The following is a 22472-nucleotide window of genomic DNA, read 5'->3' on the forward strand; positions in this document are numbered from 1 at the left end:
ATTTTTAAAAAGATGAAAGAGAGCAACTCTTAAAAAAATCTTGCACTACAGAAGGCCTTTTAATGCATAACAAAAAAATGTGACTCCATAAAAGCAAAGATGGTAAATCTGACAATGTAAAATTTATACATTTCTGGATAACCAAAAATTGGCATAAATATGGCCAAAATTCAACTGGAGAAAAACTGCAAACATGTATGACACAGATTTAAGTTCTGCAACATAGACTGTATTGATAGAAAAGCAAATGAATAAAATATAAAATAGCTCAAACCAAAAGAATGGTGGAAGAGAAGACAGAAGGCCAAAAAAAGCAAAACAGAAATCAAGAACCCAAAAGGGGGAGGGTGGGATTGCAGTGGCCAAGCAACATTCTAAAACATTCTCAACTCATTCGTCACTAAGTTGTTCAAGAAACTTGGGACAATGGCACTATGCCTTAACTCTGAGGGTCTCACATTTGTCAAAACCAATGAACTATGCTAACAAAGGTGATTTTACTGTATGTAAATTGTATCTCAATTTTCAAAGCTCACTGAAAAGGAAATTCAATCAAAACAAAGTAACATCATCACGTAAGAAAGTGAAAAAGTTAAAGCAGTAACACAACTTTGGTAAGGATATCCCAAACTGGGCACTTACAACTAATGGTTGAAGCATAAAATGAAACAACTTTTAAGATTATTTGAAAGCATTCATCAAAATTTTAAATTCAGAAAACCCTGTAAACTTTGAGTTTGGAATTAATAACAAAAGATAGGACTATAAAATTATAAAATAGACTGTAAAATAGTACGTAGGGGGGTACTTTTGGGAGGGGGAGGGTGGAAGAGATGAAGGTGAGGGAATATGGTTGATAGGCTTCATATACATATACAAAATAGAACAGTGAAACCTCTTGCAATTGCTTTAAGTGGGGCAGGAAGGGAGGTGGGGAGAGGGCGATAGTAGGGGTGATCTAAGCCATGTACAATGTAAGCCTATTCGGAATTGTCACAATGAATCCCCCCTGTACAACAAATATATCCTAAAATGAAAAAAATTAATTCACATATGCTTTAACAAAGTAGTCATGCTATTATGAATTTGTCTTTTGGATATATACTCATGCCAAAAGCAAAGACATACAGACCATGTTCCTTTAAGCATTTTTTTAAGTTACTATTACTTGATCATTTGTCTAAGTAATGATAAATATATGCTATACATTGCCCTGATATGTGTCAGGCCTTTGTAAGTCTTCTGAATATATTGTGTGTCATTGATCCTATAACCTTATAACCCTGTAAATTTGGTACTATGTATGAACTAGTATGACACTATGGAACCAGTAATGCTAAAATAAGAGTGATTATGTGATTGTCTCTCTAAAGAATAGGAAAAGGGAACAGGAATGCCTGTTCCCTTTTATTAATTAAACCTTTCTGTAACCACTGAGCACTATATAATGCCATCCCACCCCACAACTACAAAGGAAGGTAAAGCAGTATAGGTAAAGGAGCTCCTGCGTCTCAGCCACCCAAGTTATGAAGAGCACGACTCTGAAGCCCTTAGTGTCAAAGGTATTCATCCTCACAAGCCTTCCCCACCTATTACTAATCCTTCATAGTTTTTCATCTCATAATGCAAACAATTCCCCTTTATGCCTTGCCTCACCCTATGTACCCCACATACATCTCAGCCTTTGGCTTCCACTTTAACCACAGGTCAGACTGTTGTGGTGGTTCTGTTCCCTGTGGCCACCAGGAATTAACACCTCACTCAGCCAAATCCCTGACATCTAACACTCAGCACCCCCAGTTCACTCCATACAGCAGTGGTTTTCATCATTAACTACAATTTCCATTAGCTCCCTTAATTTATGTTCACTTCTTTGCCTCTCTCACCTCCCTTATTTTATCACTCCAAGTCATATCTTCGTCTTGACACTGACAAAACACTGTACTTCGGAAAAGTCCGAAGACCTGGCAACAAGCAGTTAAAACCACAAGGCTGATGGGTGGACATTACCCTTAAGGACTTCAGGACTCAGCACTGCAGCTCAAACACAGCAGGACTCAGCCAGAGGCAGGAGGGGAGGCTCCCTCACTGTGGAGACAATTCCCTCCATGGGAAGGCGAACTGTGCATTTTCCTTCTTGCCCCTCCCAGGAGTTCTGTATATAAGACAATCTTCATCTCCATCTTACAGGAAAAAACACATGAACCTTATTTGATAATTTGTCCAAAGTCACAAAGGAAGTTGGTAAAAACAGTGTATACCCAGTGAGAGTGACGCTTAGCATGATGAAATAAAGAATAAGTCCTCTCCCCCTACAGTAACTCTGAAGTTTGGGATAAACTATCAGAAGCCACCATTTCAGCACTTTAGAAATAAACAGTGCATGAACCAGTACTCTTGGAAACTACTGAGCTCTGAATGAGGGTCTGTGGGGCAGCTGACAGCACTGGGAGCAAGAAAGGAAGGTTTCCCACAAAGAGAAGCAGCAATAGCAATAGAGGCCACCTCTCCTGGGGGACAACTGAGGCCAGAAGGCAGTGGGAGGACTCATGCAAACTGTTAAAGAAAATTTTAAATACTCTTACCCAAAAAACAATGCATGCTCAGAACTAATCAGGAAAAAGTAACATGAAATAAGGGCATTCCTATGTAGAAAAGGCTGAGTAAATATGTTGCTGGCAATCATGTCTTTAAAAAAATACAAAAAGGAAGGGCTTCAAATTCAAAGAAAGTAACATTTGGCGATGACTAGAAATGATGAATGTAAAATACCATAAATATATGTGCTCTCATTTTTCTCTTCTTTAAAGGATGTGAAAAGATGTATCAGCAATTGTAACCTGTCGAGATCACAGCATAAAACACACACAGAGATGTGACATGTGTGAATAATGGCACAAAGCATTGGGAAGACTGAGGCATCCAAAGCCAAGTTTCTGTATTTCACCAGAATGAAGTTAACATTATTTTGAAGTAGACTGTGGTAAGTAAACATACATATAATGATCCATGCAGTGATCACAAAGAAAATTATTTTTCAAAAACATCGACAGAATTAAATCGGTATACTAAAAAAGATACATTTAACACAAAAGAATTCAATAACCCAGGAACAAATTAAAAATGAAATAAAAATTTAAAACTAGCAAACTGACGATATAAATCCAACATGTTGACAGTTACATTCAATGTAAATGGGCTAAGCCCTGTTCTCCCAAGTCACAATACAGACTACAGGCAAAATCCAGCCCACCATCTCTGCATGAATTACGAGGTGAAAAAAGTTTTGATAATGGCTAATTAAAATTAAAATAATAATATTCTGTGACACCACGAAATTCTATGAAATCCACACTTCAATAGTCACAAATAAAAGTTTTTCTGGTTCAAAGCCACACTTATTTTATTTCATGTTGTCTACAGCTGCTTCCTCGATACAACAAAAAGCTACATCACGGAGTAGGAGGCTGTACAGTGTGCAAAGCCTCATAGTTACTATTTCATGTTTTGTAGAAGTCTGCTGGCGCCTGCCTAATCACAAAGGAGAGATTGTCAGACTAAGAAAAACAAAAAGAAAAACTATGTGCTGTTGACCAGGTTCCCCTCCTAATGAATCATTTGAAAAGAAGAGGAAAGAATTCCTACCAAGTGAACAGTGACCATGGCAGCTAGAATGCCTATGTTAATATCTACAGACTTTAAGACAGGAAGTATTTCTAGAGGCAAAAAAGACCTTTCAAAATGAAAAAGGGTCACTACATTACAAAGACATAAAAATTATATTTGTGTACTTAACATTAAAACCCCAAAACACACAAAAAGCTGTAGAACAGAAAGGAGAAAAAGACAATTCAATAATAAGACCCAAAGATTTCAACAAGGTTGAGGATTCCTAAAACAAAATCTGAAACCTGAAATACTTCAAAATCCAAAGTGTTTTGATTGGCCATGGTGGACAATTTCACACCTACCTTCAAATTACAGCCACAGTAACATTACCTTCAGAAGTTCAAACACCAGTACCACCAATAAATAATTACATAAAGTCACCTCCAGGCTATGTGTATTAAGGGAACATGAAACACAAATGAATTTTATTTAGACTAGAGTCCCTTCCCAAGGTATCTCATTATATGTTATCAAATATTACAAAATTCAAAAACGTATAAAATCAGAAACACTTCGATACTCAACATATAATTGACAGAACAAGTGGAGAGAAAATAGCCAGAATATGTAAGAGCTGAATGCTATGGACTAACTTAAGCTAATTAAATTTTTTCAACATATTTTCAATGTACAAGATGCATAGTCAAAATTATAAACATTGCTGAGTGAAGGATGCTAAATAATTGGATATTTCATGTTCATAGATTGGAAATTCTATATTATCAACACGACAATTTCCCCAAAACTGAAAACTGTTCTACAAAATCAAACACTCCCTACTGTAAGAAAAACGATCTTTTCTATCAAAGTATATGTCACCCTCTTAGATTACTTAAAATCCTTCAGGCCACCATCTTAGGTGACTTGTGCTGTTTAAAGGGTTCCTATTTCTTCTTCTGGATTCTTGTACAACCCCACTGCACACAAAAATTCCCTGCCAAATTATGTGCTCTAACCCATTCCCCCAAGCCTTTTAGCCAATCAAGAAAGACTGTGAACCTTTGACCTGGACAAATCTCATGTGTAGTTGGCAGGTACCAACTGCATCAGTAATATAAGGAGAAGCCACTGCCAACCATTTTGTGCTCACATGTCCGCTCAGCTGGAGTGAATACATGCTTGCACACTTCTGATCAAAAGAAATTGTCTTGTCAGGATTTTTTGTCTCTTGTGTTTTCGGCACCAGAAGGTCTTTAATTCCAACACTACCAAAAACCCATAGGCTCTTTTGTATAAACTGGTACCATTCCTAAAGTTTATATGGAAATGTAATTCTGAAAAATAACAAAACTGTACAAATCAATTTCAAAAGCGACTATGAAGCTATAATAACGAAGACAGTGTACTACTGGCATAGAGACTGTCATATACATCAATGGAACAGAGAAAAAAAAAAAGAGTCCAGAAATCAACCTTTACAATTACTGTCAACTGATTCTCAAGCCAAGGCAAACTGATGAAGAAAGCATAATCTTTAAAAATTAACTCAAAAGGGGGATGAAAGAGAGCAGTGGAGGGGGTGAATTCAAGTACCATGTATTTGATACATTTTAAAACCTTTGTAAATGCCACAATGTACCCCTACCCAGCACAACAATAAAGAAAATAAAAAGAAATAACTCAAATTGGATCAAAGTCCAACTGTTAGAGCTAAAAACATAAAACTTCAAAGAGAAAAAAAATATTTATCATGCTGGGATTTGAACTCAGAGCTCTGTACTTGCTAGGCAGGTGCTTGACCATCTGAGCCACACCATCAGTCCCAGAGAAAATGTTCACGATATTGATTTAAGCAAAGGGTTCTTAAGTACCATACCAAAAGCACAATATAAAGACAAGAATGCTGACAAATTAGACCTCATTAAAACAAAAAATACAACTAAAAATTGTAAGTGTTTGTGTTTCAAAGAAACACAAAAGAAAGGAGAAGACTAGGAGAAGGCATAACTGACAAAAGGTTTCTACAAAGAGCCTACAAAGACCTTCTCTTACACCAAGAAGGTCTAGCTCAATGGCAAAAAGAGCACTTAACATGCATGAGGCCCTGACAAAAGATGAGGGAGGTTTTGAAGACTTGAACAGATCAAAAGACATAGATAGCTGTTTAGCATATGACAAGGTCCTTAATATTATCAGTTGTTAGAAAAATATAAATTAAAGCAACAAGGAGATACCACTACACACCCACTAAAATGACAATATCAAGTGAAGCCAAGAATGCAGAGAAACTGGAAATGTACTGCTGATAAAAATGTAAAATAGGCCGGGCACAGTGGCTCACACCTGCAATCCTCGCTACTTGGGAGACCGAGACAGGCAGATCAGTTCAAGGTAGCCCAGACAAAAAAGCTATGGGACTATATTTCAAAGAACAAGCTGGGCATGGTGGTTCATGTTATCATCTCAGCTACACCGAAGACATAGGTAGGAGGATCTGGGACCAAGGCAGGACCTGGATAAAAAGCAGGAGGACCCATCTGAAAAATAAGCAAAGCAGTAACTAAAGCAAAAAGGGCTGGAGGCATAACTCGAGTGGTAGGAAGTCTGTCCAGCTAGAAACGCAAAAAAAAAAAATCTTACTTGAGAAAGCCATGGTTTAAACACGTAGCTAAATCTACAGCACAGAAAGAACCTGTGACAGGACTGGTATGTTTTAGACCCCAGCCATCACCGTAGCTCAGGTCTATAAACTATCTTGTCTCTTTCTTCCTCCTCTTCCTTGTCCTTTCCCTTACTCCTCCCTCCCTCCCATCCGTTTTTTTTCCATCTGCACACTACCTGTATCTTCACTTTCTAATCTTTGTGGGTATTGGGGGGAGAGGGGTGGTTACCTGAAGAACTGAAGCTTCTCATTCTCATTTTAGTCACATTTATCAGTCTTCCTTTATTATATGCTCTTTATTGTCTTAAATTCCTGACATACACATTCTCCTGTTCTTCCTATAAAAAACTGTGGAAATTTTGCTTTTCACATTTACATCCTTGATCAATCTAGAATTAAAATTTCTGTATGAGGTAAGGATTAATTTATTTTCTCCATAGTTTTTCCAATACATTCATAGAAAAATCTGAGTGTCATAAGAATCAAAGAAATATAAATTAAAATAGTGACAATATCATTTTTCTAAAGTCAAATAAGCAAGTATTTTTCTAATGATGATAGTCATTGCTTAAAAGTATCCTAATACAGTTATAAAAATTAATGTGGCAATATTCAACTTCACCCAATAATGCTGCTTTTCTACATTCTTTAAACCAAAGTATGACAATGTTCCCTGTCTTATGATAAAAGAAACTTTTGGTTTTAAAAAAAGTCAGAAGTGTCCTAAATTTCCAAAAGTATGAGGGCAGTAAACAAAATCCTAACACATCTATACAACAGACCTTTAGGGAACCACTAAAATTGATATTTATATGGTCATAAATAACATGGGAGAAGTTCACACTGCTCATGTGTTAAGTGCAAAAACACAGGAAACAAAATTATATGAAAAGTGTGTTCTTGATTATGTAGAAAGAATAGAGAGGAAAGCTGGACCACAAAGCACAACAGAACAGTTTACTAAAGAGCAGAATGCTTTGTAAATGTTATTTTCAAGACTTTATTCTATAATAAACATGCAGGGTTTTTGGAAGAATAAAGTCTATGAGCTTGTTTGTTCTGAAAACTGCATTTTTAAAGGCAATCCAACAGGCTAAAGCAAAATGAAGGCCTTTTCCTGGCTTTCAGATATACCACAACTGCCAAACAAAAAACAAATCAATAGATGAGAGTATTATTTTTGCTTTAGTAGACCCTAGACAACCTCTTTCTTCTCCTCATCCTATGCAAAATAACCTTTGGCAAATTGACATAAAAATTTTTTAGGTAGGTTTTGTGTGTGTGTGTGTGTGTGTGTGTGTAGAAGGGGAGAAGGGGGGGCCTTAAATATTCAAAGTTTAAATGACAAGAATGATAAACCTACTACCTTTTTAATGACACTACTCCCTCTATTCAGTTTATATTCCACAATTAATCATTGTAATGATTCCTGTGGGTACACTGATCCTTCCCTCAGCTTTTGGTAACACTGTAGCACTGGTTCAATGTGACCCTGCCTGCACCATGTCTACTCATACAGCCAATGTGCCAAGAAAAACAACTACTCCAATGGTTCTCACCTTATACTCATGACCATAAACCTCAGGTATCCTTAGTACTGTGTGAAAGCCAACACATTTTTCTGGTCCCTTGTCTCTTTTTCCTTGCTGATCTTTTCACACCATCCCTCAACTGAATATTTGGCTGTCTTCAATTGTCTCTGACAATTTCACAGAGAAATTAAATGCCCCAGCTCCCAATTCCACACAGAAAATAAGGTATCAAGAGAAAACACTGAGCAGCCCCACCATCACATCAACCCACTTAGCAATGCGTGTCCACCTGCTTCCACCTTGCTCCCTTTCTAAAGCCCCACCCCACACTTGCACCATTCATTTCCTAACAATTTCCCCTGTTATTTCTCATATAAAAACAAACTTGCCTGGACTCCACTTTCCCCACCAGTTCTGGCTCCATCTCTAATTCGCTTTGCAGCAAGACCTAAGGAGACCTGTGTAAACTCAGTTCCTCCTCTCCCATTTTCTCTTTCAGTCACAGCAGAGCCTCTTCTACCACCAGTACACACAAGCTCCCCTATCAGTGCTGAGTTCTTATCTCAGATGCTCATGATCACTCCTTCTAAGACACCTTTGGGGGCTTCCCTCTGGTCTCTTCATGATGGAGCTGATCTGCCAACTCCCTACCCACTCTGGTCACCTCTGCTCTACCTGAAAAAAATCACACCCCTGATTTCACTCATTCTCATAGTGCTAAACAGCATCCACATCCATCCATGTCTATCCACATTCATCCATGTCCATCCACTCCCAAATTCTTACCTCTTCCTTACAATGAACTACAGTCAATTCCCTTCTTCACAATGCCACTTGGATGTCTTAACAAATAGCTGGAACTTAACATGCTTAACTCTGAACTCTGCATCTTTTCCACCCCACCTCCAAACCTGCTCTACTTGTAGCCTCTCCCACTTCCATTTATTGTTACTGCATTCTTCAAACTGCTCAGATCAAACATTCGAAATCATCCTTGGTTCCTTTCTTCTTCTCATGTCTCACACCTAGTATGCCACAAAACCCCAACCTCAGTTACCTTCAAAACATCTGCAGAATCCAACCCCTTTTCACTATACCCAAACTACCATCAGTTTCCGTGCTTTGTCCTTTGGCTCCATGCAGTCTTCTCTGAAAATGGCCTTGATGCCCAGGGAACTGACACTGATACTGGAGCAGTAGCTCCTACTGAGTCACAGAGCCTATTGCTGCTGCTTGAGTCTCATGTCTTCTGCCAGCATATCCACAACTGTAGCAGGCAATTTGCTAAACTACAATAGGGTGAAGTATCAGCCTCTTCACAGTTCTTGACAAGTACGTGAAAATAAAAACTGAAGCTTAATAAGCATAATGCAATTTCTTTCATTTCTTTCAGGGTCTGTAAATCTTACCACAATATGTTCAACTTTAGAGAGCAATATGGAATAATTACATAGCTACAAAAGTGAATAAAAGAAATTAAACATGACCAAGTTAAGAAAAATGGACATAAAGTTGCTATGGAATTTTAAATTGAATAAATTAAGAATATATAGTTACAGCAAAAGTCCTAATAAATTTTCAAGTGGTTTGTTTGTACTTTGTATGCTATTGGCAGTACTGGGGTTTGAACTCAGGGCCTCACATTGCTCTACCACTCTAACCACTCCCTCACCCCTTTGTAGGCTACTGACACTAAAATGTGTGGAAGGCACTACTCTAGGTTTGCAGGGGTAGAGCCAATCTCCTTACTAAGTCTCACTTTTCACATATAAAATGAAAGGTTTAATCTCTAAAGCACATCTAGTTCTAAAGGTATCTGATTCAACAAAAATATGCACAGACTTAGTGTTTAACCAACAGAGAACTTTTCCATCAACATTTCTGAACATCATTCATTATAACTGTCTTTAATACATTCCCGATAAATTGAATATGAATCAAATGCTCATATTGTCAATCATCAAAAGATTAAGGTAACTGGCTTAAGATTAATGAAATAAGTGTCTCTCCTTAGATTTTATTCAAGTTTTAATAATGCACTTATATTTATGTAACCAATTCACCACTATGAATACACATAGTAATTTGAGTTTTTACACTTACAACTCAAAGAAACATAGTATAATAAAAAATATTTGTTCTTTGTTTACAGTTCCTGACAGAGACATCCTAAATCCTTTCTCTGAGTGACAGAAGTATCTATCTTCTGTCAAGAATGAAAAAGCCCTTTTCAATCACACATAAGTTTACAATAATGAGATGACTCAGAGTAGGGCTCCCAGACAGCCCAAGAATGGAGCTGGTCACCAGAAAGACCAACCGAGTAGTGTAGACGTTCCTACACCCAGACGCCCAAACCCTACACCAACGAGGGAAAGGAAAAGTTGAAGACTGAGCCCTATGAAAACCCTTTAACTAGACTGGGGAGCTTGTAGAGACAGGCAGAGCACACTAAGAGGGCACAGGAGTTCCATATCAGCCCCATACCTTGCCTTATGAATCTCTTTCATTTAGCTGTTCCTGAGTTGTACCATTTACAATTAATCAGTAAACTGGGCTAAGTGTTTTACTGATGTCTACAGTCATTCCAGCAAATTATCTAATGTGAAGTGGAATAATGGGAACCCTGATTCACAGCCAGACAGAGTAGGAGCAGTCCTGGACTTGCAACTGGCATATGACATGCAAGCAGTCTGGTAGGACTGAGCCCTCAACATGTGTGGTCTGCATCAAAATTGAAGACAGACTGTTCTCCTATTGGAAGACTGGTTGTTGGTATTAAAAACACATGACAGAGGGGATGAACTAATTCAGATTATAATACATATACATATATACACACAGAAGTATCACAGTGAAACTCCCTGTATGCTACCTTATACAAACACAAATGTCTTTTTTCAAAAACAAAGACTAGGACGGTGAAAGAGATCCTGTCTGGGAGTTGGCACCAATGGGAGGGGAAATATACAAGGAAAGGTACAGGAGGAGAATGTGGTGGAAATACTATGTACTCATGTATGGAAATGGAAAATGAGGACTACTGAAACTATTCCAGGAGGGTGACGGCAAACAAAGTAGAATGATGGAGGAAGGGAATTTAACTATGATATATTGTAAGAACTTTTGTAACGTTACAATGTAACTCTAGTAAAATAATAACAAAAATTAAAATTAAAAAACCACATGACAACAAATAAGCCGTATTTCTTCACTCTATGTATTTGGACTGAGTCTCTATAACAAATTAATAATAGTTTTCTCATTTGTAAACCAGCAGAGACGTGGGCAGCACTAAAAACGGAAATACCTCTGCATGCTGAAAACAGAGCATCCCCAACTTATTGTTAAGACCTTTAACAATCCCAACATCCCCACCTATTAACAAGGTGCAATTACAGCTGATGGCTTGAAAACATCTACTCTCTTTCTGATATAATGTGTAACGTAATAGATTCTGACCTCTAGAATGAAAAACGTATAATACTATTTTAAATGTTAATTTCAAAACAATTAACATTTCAATATCAACAGAATTATTTTAGCTAAAATATTACAAATTCCCTAAAACATATTACCAATTGCCTATAAGAAAATATCATCTTGCTGAGAAACTCTGAACAATTAAGTAGAATCCTAAGAACATCTATGTTGTGCTATTTTTGTTTTTATCCTGAGAAGCACTGTAGCAAAGAGTGAGATTCCTTCAATAGTTTTCATTCTCTTCAAGATTTAATGTGCTTACAGTTAAAAACCTCAAATATATTGAACTATTAAAGTAGAAATATTTTAACTTCTGAAAGGCTACCAGTACATAACATAACTGAAAAGTAACAAGATGGTTTGACTGCTTCCAGAACTTTTAGATCTTAGTACAAAAGTTGAAGTCTAAAAAGCAATTTGTTACTTATCCAAATGCTTTTGCACACAGGACAAGATTTTGCATTCTGTCTGCACTACAGTATGTGAGCTTTTAGTTCAAAATAATCTTTCCATTTGCTGAAGTGCACCCAAATTAAGATGGGGTTTCAGAACAGCAGATTTGGGAGACACAAGTAATCCAAGTAGGATTTGTTATTAAATGTACATTAGAGCCAATGTAAATCTCATTCACTGATCATTGGCGCTACAGGGGATCTTGGAGAGCAATAATTATTTAAATTAATAATATGGCCTATTAAGCAAATAATAATCTTACACAATGGAAAAGATTATTTGCTATGTAAAATAGTATGATTATCAAAAGTAATCATTTATTTAGTGTTCCCAATGATGAGACCTCGATGCTTTAAAATGACCCGAGTTAAAATTATTAATGCTGCCCACTGCAGATCAGCAGGTGCTTCACAATAAGCTATTCAAAACTTAGTGACAGAGGGAACTTAAGAAGATCACTAACTGAAAACACACTTTCTTATTTAAAGAAAAATTAGACATGGTTTTCCCCAAAGTAAAAGCTTTAATATTCACTGATAATACCAAAACAAACAAAACTTTGATTCTTAAAAAAAGAAGGGGGCCAGAGGATGGGCAGCTGCAGATAAGAACAGACTGAATCAGAGGAAGAAATCCCAGTAGCCCAGCCCACTGTAAACCTTATAAAAGTGGGAGAAAAACTTTCATCTACATGCTGAGATTTCACCACTGCTTAACCTACTCTGTCCTGACTAAAACAGCAATCTACAATTCTAAATTCAGACTATCAACCAAACACAAATCTGAAAAAAAAAAAAAAAGTCTCTCCCATCACCTTTCTCAGAAAGTTACTAGGAGGATGAGCTTCATCAAATCAAGAAAGCAAACTAAGAAAACAAAGACTCCTAGGAGAGAGGAGAAAAGAATTTCCAGATTGATGGCCAAGGTTCCTCCTGTCTTCAAATCAATCCCTGATTCTAAATCTGTCCCCAAACACAGGCTGCCCCCCAAAATCCAGCTCCGTTTCAACATCCTCCGTCAAGTCCAAATGCCTAGCTCGCAGGATTAAATCACTCGCGAGAAGAGCTGTGTGCCCTGGACCCCGCTGTGAACTCTGCTAGGGATGTCTATGTGACTCTGGGCAGACTGCATAGCCACTCTAGTCTCAATTTCCTTATCATCTGTGTAAGAAGATGGGCTATAATCAGTAAGCTCTAAACTGTGGCGATTCTGCTAATGTATAAAACAACTAAAATCCTAATAAAATTCTGAGTGTTGGTATCAGTTTACATGTTCTGCCAGTCAGTGCTATTTGGTAAGAATGTGCTAACTAAGTATGTTAGTTTTGTTTTTACTTTAAACTAGCAATGTCAGCACACAAAACCAACTATTGTCATATTTGGATTAAAAACAAAATGAAGCTTTAATAACAAGTATCTTCGGCATTATAAACATAAAAACAAAACCTACAAAAGGAAAGTAACATACATATAACTGGCTCTCTGGAGCATGGGTGAAGATACCATGTCTACATAATTCTAAAGATCAAATCTATTAAAAGGCTTTAAGAAAAATCTTAATTTAACAGTAGCCTCATATTCCCCTGCCTTCTTAAAATGTATTTTAAGCACCTATGTCTACTAGATGCAATCTCATGCTATCACTGAACTGCTATAATGTAGATGGATGCAAACAGGTGACCAAATTTACCTGCTGGAAAATCTCAGGATGGTATAGTGCAACCTCTTGGGAGTTCACTCGTTCAGATCACTGCTTGTCTCTCAGGCCTTCAGAGGTGCACTGTCTTTCCTCCTTTGTTCTCTACTAATCAAGAGTAGGCTTCTGGGAAAATGGGATGTCACTGCACCAGACTCCGAGGGTGGTGCCCTTTTAGTAATTTTAAGTTTTCATGTGATGGCTATGGAAAGTGGTGCAGCAGGAGCAGACCAAACGTTATCAGAGCAGGAGGTACGGAAAGTGAGGCCTTTGGGGTCACGTACCAACTGACTGCCATCATGCACGACCCATGCCATGCTGAGTTATGCCACCACCCCCATCCCAGCAGCAACTATCCCACTGGCACCTCTGTGGCCACCCTCTGTTCCCTCTGTTGTTTCCAGTTTCCTTGCCCCTTTGGTCTCACGCCCTTTTTCACACTGGGCTTTCTTAACAAGAAAACCCAAGTTTACATAGGGGTTGACACTCAGAATACACTTTTCACAAAGGGCAGTATGTAATAATTAGCATTAAACTAATTATTACTATTAGCATTTGTTATATTCCAGGCACTGAAATAATATTTACATGAACTGTCTCACTTAATTTTTCACACCAACTCTGAAAAAGACACTACTTTTATTTTACAAATAAGCTATAAAACGGACTTTAAAAGGAAAAACCTAATCAAAGTGTTAAAATTCCAAACTAGATCTGCTACCCTATGTCAGAAAACCGAGGGTACTAAGGATTCCAGATAACCCAGCTTTGTTCTTTACTGAGCTGTGTAAGCTAATATCAAGGAAATGTGCTCAGGAATGGTTACCTTCCACACTCTACAATTAACTACACTTCCAGAAGTGAGGAAGATCTGTGCATTTACTCCGTAAGCCAGTTTGGTCTGTGAGTCAACTCAGATACACATTACGGCTGCACAGAGAGAGACAGTTCTCTCTGTGTGGGACTGAGCTACTTGAGCCATATAGTTACAGAACTTTTTATTAGTGCTATGATTTATTCAGCCGAGAAGAACGGCTCAGATAGGGATAAATAAACACCACAAAACACTAAAGGCTTTCTAAAATCAACACAGCAAGTCTTTGCCTTTAATGTGTAGGAAACACTATGTAAACTACACACAAGTCCCTACTGCGTGGCCAAGCTCCATGGGCTGTGTTAGGGACACAAAGGGGAAAGACAGACCATGGCAGACATCCTCCTCTCAAGGAATGTGGATAACGACCAACCAGACATAAAACAAAATAATTACAGATAATAATAAATACTAGGTAGGAAACATACAAGCCAATTACTTGGGATTATTGAAGCAGCCATAAATTATTCAGGGAAGGCATCTCTAAGGTGGTGATGATGGAAATAAGACCAGAATGAACCAACCACCCAAGTAGCTGCTGACTGACGGACACTGCAGAACCTGTGTCACAGCTGGAAGGTAGAAAGCCATGAGCAAGGCTGAGAAACAGAAGGACTAGGGTGTAGCTGGTGTTCAGGATAAGGTGCAAATCTAGGCAGAAGTTTTGAAGGCTAGTTAAGAGTCTGGATTTACTTAAAATACAGACTCACTGCAACTCTGTGAGGCGGTTTATGGCCCCACCTTTAGCCCTGTATAAGGAAGCAGGCTCAGAGGAGATCTACACTTGCTCAAATCACATAACCAGTAAATGAACTCTCTCACACGTCCCAAATGTGTGTACAGTGTGGGAACTGAAATTGTAAATAACATCATCGAAACACCACCAAGACCAAGACCCACCTGAAAACAACTGTCCCAAGTAAGGAGAATTTCATGTTTGTGAAATAAAGATCCTGAGGTCAGCTTAAATAAGTTGTACCCTCAGTCCTAATGCATTCACTACATAATAGCTAAACCAAGATGCCAAACACCCTAACAAATCATCCATAAAAACATTAAGATGATTTTACTCTCAATACAGTATCAAGCATGTCCCACTGCTGTTTCTCTTAATACCTGGGCGACTACCTTGATCAAACTAGCCATTTAAGCTTCTCCTTTTATGACATAACTGACGTTAGAAACTTCTTCCTTGTAAGAGGAATAATTTTACACAAGTGCTCAAGCACCACTGATATGTTTCATTTCCAGAATTGGAAGATGTCAGAGAAGAGTACAAAAACAGCAAAAATGATCCTTAACTCTAGGTCACTTCCATACTTACCTTTATTAGACATTAAAGCAGAATGCATACACATCCATCAGTTATACTACTTACAAATAACACAGGACGTTAGGCTGCAACTCCCAACATATGTCATATGCACACAACACACATCCTGTTTCTTGTGATTGCATATTTTCAAGAAAGAATAACTAACCGCAACAAACTAAAAAATGGGCATGACATTTCTTCCTTTTTCAGAGTACATCTTCACTTTAAAATAAGATTACGTAATTACTTCTATGACCAAAATAAAAATCAGTAACACGTTTCCTGAAAACTGGCCACAATACAGAAAACCAGTAGAATTATGAGGAATGAAAACACACAATACAGTCTTTAGAACAAAGAGACTTGCTTTCTGTTTTTGAAAAAAAAGAGGGTCATCAAAAAGACCTTTTCACTTCTAAAGCAAGACTAGAGAAAAACACAGGAAGGCACAACTAAGAATCTAGTCAGAAGAAAGCTTCTCCACACAACGCCCAGTGCTGCGGTTGGCACCTAAATCCCTTCCTTGCCACTCCCTGCAGGTGGCCTAACAAGGGAGGGCAGTCGGATGACACCCTCAGGATGTGTGCCCCTGGTGGGAGGCAGGGGTTAAGGCCTACCTGTCTTCAACCACCGAAGAGTAAAGTGGCAAGACCAGGAATCTGCTACCAGTTCACATTATTCCAAGACAATAAAGGCAAAAAGAAAAGAAAGGCTTCAAAATTGATGCTTAGTGCAGGCCAGGTGAATGACCTGGCCGATGCTGGCTCAAGCCACAAAGTGAAAAGATCTTGCAATAAATTCTTCCAAGAACCCTAGCAAGTTCACTGTCCTGGAGCCATTGTCTCCCAAGACAAGACTCAGGATGGTAGAACCAAGAGATTAAGGCGACCCAGTTTTCTGGCGCAGGGATGGACCTTGAATCTTCCTACATCCAGGCTTGCAGGACTGGGGAGAAATCAGAGCCAAAAACAGATTCACACACTACACTCCATTTCCTGAGAAACTTGGTAGCCAACGCCATTCACGTTTTTAAATGACACTGACTCATCACATCAAATAATCCCACTTCAAATTCATTCATTCAAGGAAGCTAAGTGGATTTCATGTTGTGGGAGGTGGAGGGTTAAAAGGACTTTCAAGGTACACGACTTCCTAGTGTGACTGAAAACATATCAGGTATTTCCCCATGAATCAGACAGAAGTTTACTTTTGTGTGATTTCAAATGTACTTTATGCAAGAACACAAGCAACTTAAGGACGCTTTTGTGAAGCGTCTCCGGTCTTAACTCATGTCACTGTAATTAGCAAGTGCTCCGTGCTGGTGCACTGCAAAACGCTGCCTTAAACCTTCAACAAACATTTGTTGAACTGAACTCAGCATTTTTATCTCACTAGCGGAAGCCTGCGTTCCACCCACATTCACATCGGTCTCTCCTGGCAAAAAAAGTAGGGACGGGAACCCCAAATCTCAAGTTGGCCGACACACTGCTGCGCGCATTCCAAGTTCTGTGCCCGAACCTGCCCCGAGAGACGTCCGTGGTCCCGCCGGGCAGGAGCCGCACGGGGTACCTCAAGTTGCCAACTCCCGACGCCAACGGAGATCCAAGGCCTGGGTCGGCTCCAGAGCGGCTTTACACGGCAGGGCTGCACCCGGACTGGCGGCGCCCTCTCCGCACAGCAGCCGGGCACTTCAAACCCAGGCCGAGGCCCGCGGAGGCTGCGAGCGCGCAGGCCCCGCCGCCGCCCAGGCCTCGCCGAGCCCCGGCCTCTCCGGCGGGCTGCGGGCAACAAAGGCGGCGGCCGAGGGTCGGCAGCGCCGCCTGGCAGGGCGCGCAGGCCTCGGCCCTGCTGGACCCCCGGCCCCCCGGCCCCCCGGTCCCCCGGCCCCCCGCGCGGCCCCAGCCTCAACCTCCCACCGCGGCCCGTGCGCTCTGCGAGGCGGCACCGGGCCTCGCACCGCCCCAGCCCCTCGGCGGCCGCCCAGCGCGGGAGCAGCGAGCCCCGGCGGGGGCCGGCGTCGCGGGCGGCGGAGACCGGGACGCAGGACGGGGACGCAGGACGGGGACGCCCGCCCGCCGGCCGAAGCTCACCCCGCGCGGCGCGGCTCCGCTTCCTCGGCCGGCGCCGGCGCGACTGCCGCGCTCCGCCCTCCTCCTTCCTCCTCCCCGGGGACGGCGCGCGGCCGCGGCCCGAGCCGAGCGGGTGCGGAGAGCGGAGGGGCCGCCCCGCGCCCACTGCGCGGCCCGGCAGGCGGGGCGTCGGCGCGCGGGGCGGGGCGGGGCCTGCGGGCGGCGAGGAGGGGCGGGGCCTGGGGTCCGGGCTGCCGGCCAGGGGGTCCCAGCCGCGTCCCGGGCTGGGGGCAGTCGTCGCCCCTGTAGCCCTGCCCTGACCTTTGCCGCACCTCACCCACCCCCCCACACACACACGGGAAGGGAACTTGGGTCCCTCTGGCTGGCCTGGGCTTGCCGCGCAGGTCGCCGTGCTCGTGGGGACACCGGCCAGCCGTGCACCAGGCACCCTGAAGGGCAGAGCCACAAGTGGAAGAGCCCTTCCCGCACCAGCTGCAGAAGAACCCAACTTCTTCCTCGCTTCGGGCCATCCACCCTTGCATACAGTCATTTTTAGTGGGTTTTGTTTGTCTTCTTTCCCTGCAAGCAATAGTTTACTACTGTGTGTGTGGCTGAATCCCAAGACAGTGTGACGTGAAGTTGAGCCTCGGCAACTTGACTCACTTCTTTAGAAATTAGCAGACTGCATCACTAACGGAGAGCTCGCTGTCCCACCACATGGGTGGTTGTCCGTGACAATCAACAGGAAAAATAATTACTATTTCTGTTTTGATGATGAACAGTTAAAGATAAAAATTAATACCTCAATAAAGTTGGGGGATATAATTTACTAAAACCTGGTTTAAGAATTACTGTGTTTCTTTACCAGTATGGGTATTTTTAAAAGAAAACCAAAAGTACAAAGAAATGGCAAGGGGGGGAGGAAAGAGTTAAAAGTTGTTTGAGAGTTTCTACCTCAGTTGCATCTCAGTAAAGCTGTTAGTTTTAAAAAAAAAATTGCAAGTAATTCATCTTAATCCAGTATACCAAACTCATCTAAACACAAAATCTGGATTAAGAACAGAAATCTTAGATCTTTGAGTGAGTTATGGGGTTTTTTTGGTTTATTTGGTTTTGGCAGTGTGAACTCAGGGCTTTGTGCTTGCTAGGCAGGATCTCACAATCAGGTTTTATAATGTGCAAAGTTAATGTCATCTGATTGTATCATTCACCAGACTAACCTCTGGTCATCTCCAGATTTTACTTGACTTTATTATAAAATATTACAGGTAATTTAAATCCAATGCATTTCCCTCTAATCTCTCTCTCTCTCTTTCTCTCTCCTCCCGCCTCTTTTTGAGGCTCCCTATGTAACCTAGCCTGGCAACAGCAAGTAGTAATTAGAAAAGGAGCAAACTTTTCAATCCCCTACTTTGGGGGCCACTGTCTCCTTATTTGATCTGAGAAGGACAACAGTGTTTTCACCGTGCTGTGTAGACTGCACATGCTGACTTTTCAATTCCCTGCTTTGGGGGCCACTGTCTCCTTATTTGATCTGAGAAGGACAGCAGTGTTTTCACCGTGCTGTGTAGACTGTGAGCTGCACTGGCTGTGGATGCCCGATGAAGATCCTGGGCTCTGAGTCTGGCACAGCTAGGCTGAACCATAGCCTGGAGTGTTCACATAGAACTGTGTGACCTTAAACAGGTTTCTAGGCTGCAACATCTTCAACTTTTGTAAAAGGAGAGTGGATAGATTCTAATATTAGCTATGCCAAATAGTTGTGACGATTACAAAATACACAAAAACCACTTGGGGCCTGTCTAGCAATGATTATTATTATCAGGTACTATGTAGTCTATAAGCCAGATATGACATTAAGCTCTTTTGTGAGTATATTATGTCTTCTCATTGTAACAATAATTCTATAAACTCATTATTAGCATCGTTGTCACAGAAGAGGAAATTAAGCTATTATGCATGTATTATACCACTTTCTCAGAGTCACAAAGCTATTTCAGGGTCAGACTGAGATCTCTGTGACTCCAGAATATAAGATCTTAACCACTAAATTAAAACAATAGTGATGACAACATTAATAATATAGTCACAACTTTAGAGGTAATAGTGTCTAAATATACTGTTAAAATTCCCCTGCTTGGATGAATTCAAAACACTTCTTGGTTTTAGGCATGCATTCTCTTCTTGACTATCAACAACTCAATATTCCTTTGGGATTCCTTTGCCTTACCTACACCTATACAGCTGCAATAATATGCCAATGACTCTCCTAATTAGACTTGAGCAAGTGATGCCATCATGGTCACAAATGGGAAAGAAAGGCAATAAGATCCACTCTAATTGGGTACACCCATCAAACTAATCCTGGTGCTGCGCAGTGACCTCCTAATAAAACCCTGCTTTGCTCGACATTCAATTTCTGTTGTTTGCAACCACAATCCCTGTGTGATAGATAAGCTTGCTAAGAAATGGTGACAAAGAGACGTCCTGAAAATCTGCTGTCTTAGCAGGGATAGGGAGCATAGTTTACTACTTCTACCTGAAGAGATAGCTTTTATAGAGGCAGAAGGACCCTTCCTGATCATCCTCCACATCCTCATTTCACAGGGAGTCCAACTACATCCTTATTTTTTGGAGGAGGAATCAGACCGAGATTTCAAATGACTTGCTGAAGTGACAAAGTTTAAAGTTGCATCAGACTTGAACTTTTCAAATCCCATTTGATTTCTAGTATTAAAACTTTGTTCCTGCTTCCAGAAAGGACAAAGAGAAGAACCTAGACTTGAGGAAATCAGGTAGGGATAGAGCCTGCAATTTTATCTAACTATTCCCAACACTTCTCAGTGCTAAATCACCTGCTGAGCCCTTGGGGAAAGCTGCAAAATAAGTAAAGTTTAACCCCCTCTGTTCCCCTCCCCCTTCCCTTTACTCTTCTGCTGCCTCTGTCTTGTGGTTCAACTGCTGTCTATCTGGCATGCATCCAAAGTTCCCTTGTATGGTATTTGAACTGGGTTGAAGAGTGTCCTGAAGGATTGCTATCTTCCCAGGTAGAGTTGCTGAGATGAGGTTATATGGAGTAGGATGGACCTTTAGCCCAGTATGATTGGTGTCTATAAGAGAAGGGACACAGAGACAGACACACGTAGAGTATATGATGTGCACTAGTTCCCGAACAATGATTTTTCACCCAAACCACACTCAAAAAGACACAGAAAGAGGGCCAGGCATGGTGATACACAATGGTGGACCCAGGTACATTGAAGGTGCAGGCAAAAGAATTGCAGTCCATCCTGGCTGGGGCAAAAACATGAGACTCTACCTGAAAAATAATTAAAGCAAAAGTTGTGGGGGTGTGGCTCAAATAGAAGAGCACCTGCCTAGCAAGAGTGAGGCCCTGAGTTCAAACACCAGTACTGCCAAAAACTAATAAATACATACATACATAAATGCATAAATACATAAATACATAAATAAATACATACATGAATATGCAGAGAGAGCACCACAGAAACAGCAGAGGGAGTAATATGTCTGAAAGCCAAGGAGCATGAAGGATTGCTGGTAACACCAGCAGGTAGAAAGAGGAAATGAAGGGTCTTCTTTCTGCCCTGGAGAGAGAGCATGGCCCTGCTAACACCTTGATGTTGTACTTTCAGCCTTTGGAATGGTAGCACAATAAACTGGTACAATCTTAAACTTGAGGGACTGTGGCGAGCAGATTATGGGAAGCCTCTAAGAACTTGACATAAGCACAGCCATGTCTGCAGGCTGGGTTGCCACAGCCCCAAGCTGCAGAAGGGGGTGAGGGCAAAATGCAACACGGCTGCTTTTCCTAAAATGTTTATGTCCAGAGAGTAGCAATTGCAGGTTCCTCCTGTTCCCCGGTAACTACAGTGTCACGCCCTGCCCCTTCCCCCCAGAACTGCTGCTCTACTGCCTGGTTTGCCACTGTAGATAATAAACTCACTGGAGGTGATGGAGGCTGTTCTGTGTTTCCATCAGAGGCCCCAGTCCACCTGACCCCAGTTTTCTGCATGTTTGTCTTCTGCCTTTTGTCCTTGCTCAATCTCCCTTTGCTCCCAGTTAGGTTTCTAGGACTAGCTCTGGCAGGCCGCAAGAAGGGACTTTGTTGTAGCAGCACTAGGAAATTGGTGCAGTGCTGAAGGCCTGCCCATGCTCATGTCTGTTTTCTGCAAGGAATTCCATCTCCTCCCAGTCAAAGTTCCTCTTTGAAGAGCTTTGCACTGTGGTCATTAGTACAACCGTAAAGTCCAGTTTGGCCAGGCTGGGACCAGGTTATGACGGTTGTTCTGGCACAATTAACAATGCCAACTTCTCAAAACCATTCCAATTCAGAGAATATATTAATACCGTGTTCACCCTACTTTCCCCTAAAGTGTCAAATAGGGACTCGGGGGAGCTGGCATTCAACAATCTCTGAGAGGTGGCCCTTCCTTCCCCTCTGTCCCACGGCTCACAACTTCTTTACCTTAACTTTGCAGGCCAGTCTCGGCAACTCCAGCTCCAGCTCATCCCAGCCAAAGGCCTTGACTCATGCTTTTCTACCCACTTAGGATTATCTTCCTCCTCACTCACCACCTCTGATTATTTCTATATGTTGAACATCTTAGCTATCTATTATCAGTCAAGGCTCAGATCTATGTCCCCCCACCCACAACCCTAATACTATGTAATTCTACTTAGGAATTTCACCTTGGGTTCAACCACTCTTAGAATATACCTCAGTTTACCTTGAGTTGTAGTATTTCTTAGCTCTCCT

The 22472-nt window shown here is 41.0% G+C and overlaps 1 protein-coding gene across 4 annotated transcripts in view; it reads right to left on the minus strand.

Annotated features, from left to right (window-relative positions):
* Socs6 (suppressor of cytokine signaling 6) overlaps positions 1-17848 on the minus strand; it is a 30267-nt gene extending 12419 nt beyond the window's left edge. The window contains exon 1 of one of the 4 annotated variants that reach the window (XM_074069651.1): positions 17714-17848. The gene's annotated coding sequence lies outside the window, so the exon portion shown is untranslated. Of the gene's footprint in view, positions 1-2010; positions 17336-17713 lie in introns of those variants that run through there. The other 3 variants (XM_074069652.1, XM_020183308.2, XM_074069653.1) reach the window with 3 other exon arrangements.
* Between the last annotated feature and the right edge of the window lie 4624 nt (positions 17849-22472).

The sequence above is a fragment of the Castor canadensis genome, chromosome 4, assembly GCF_047511655.1.
Source record: "Castor canadensis chromosome 4, mCasCan1.hap1v2, whole genome shotgun sequence".
Lineage (NCBI taxonomy): Eukaryota > Metazoa > Chordata > Mammalia > Rodentia > Castoridae > Castor > Castor canadensis.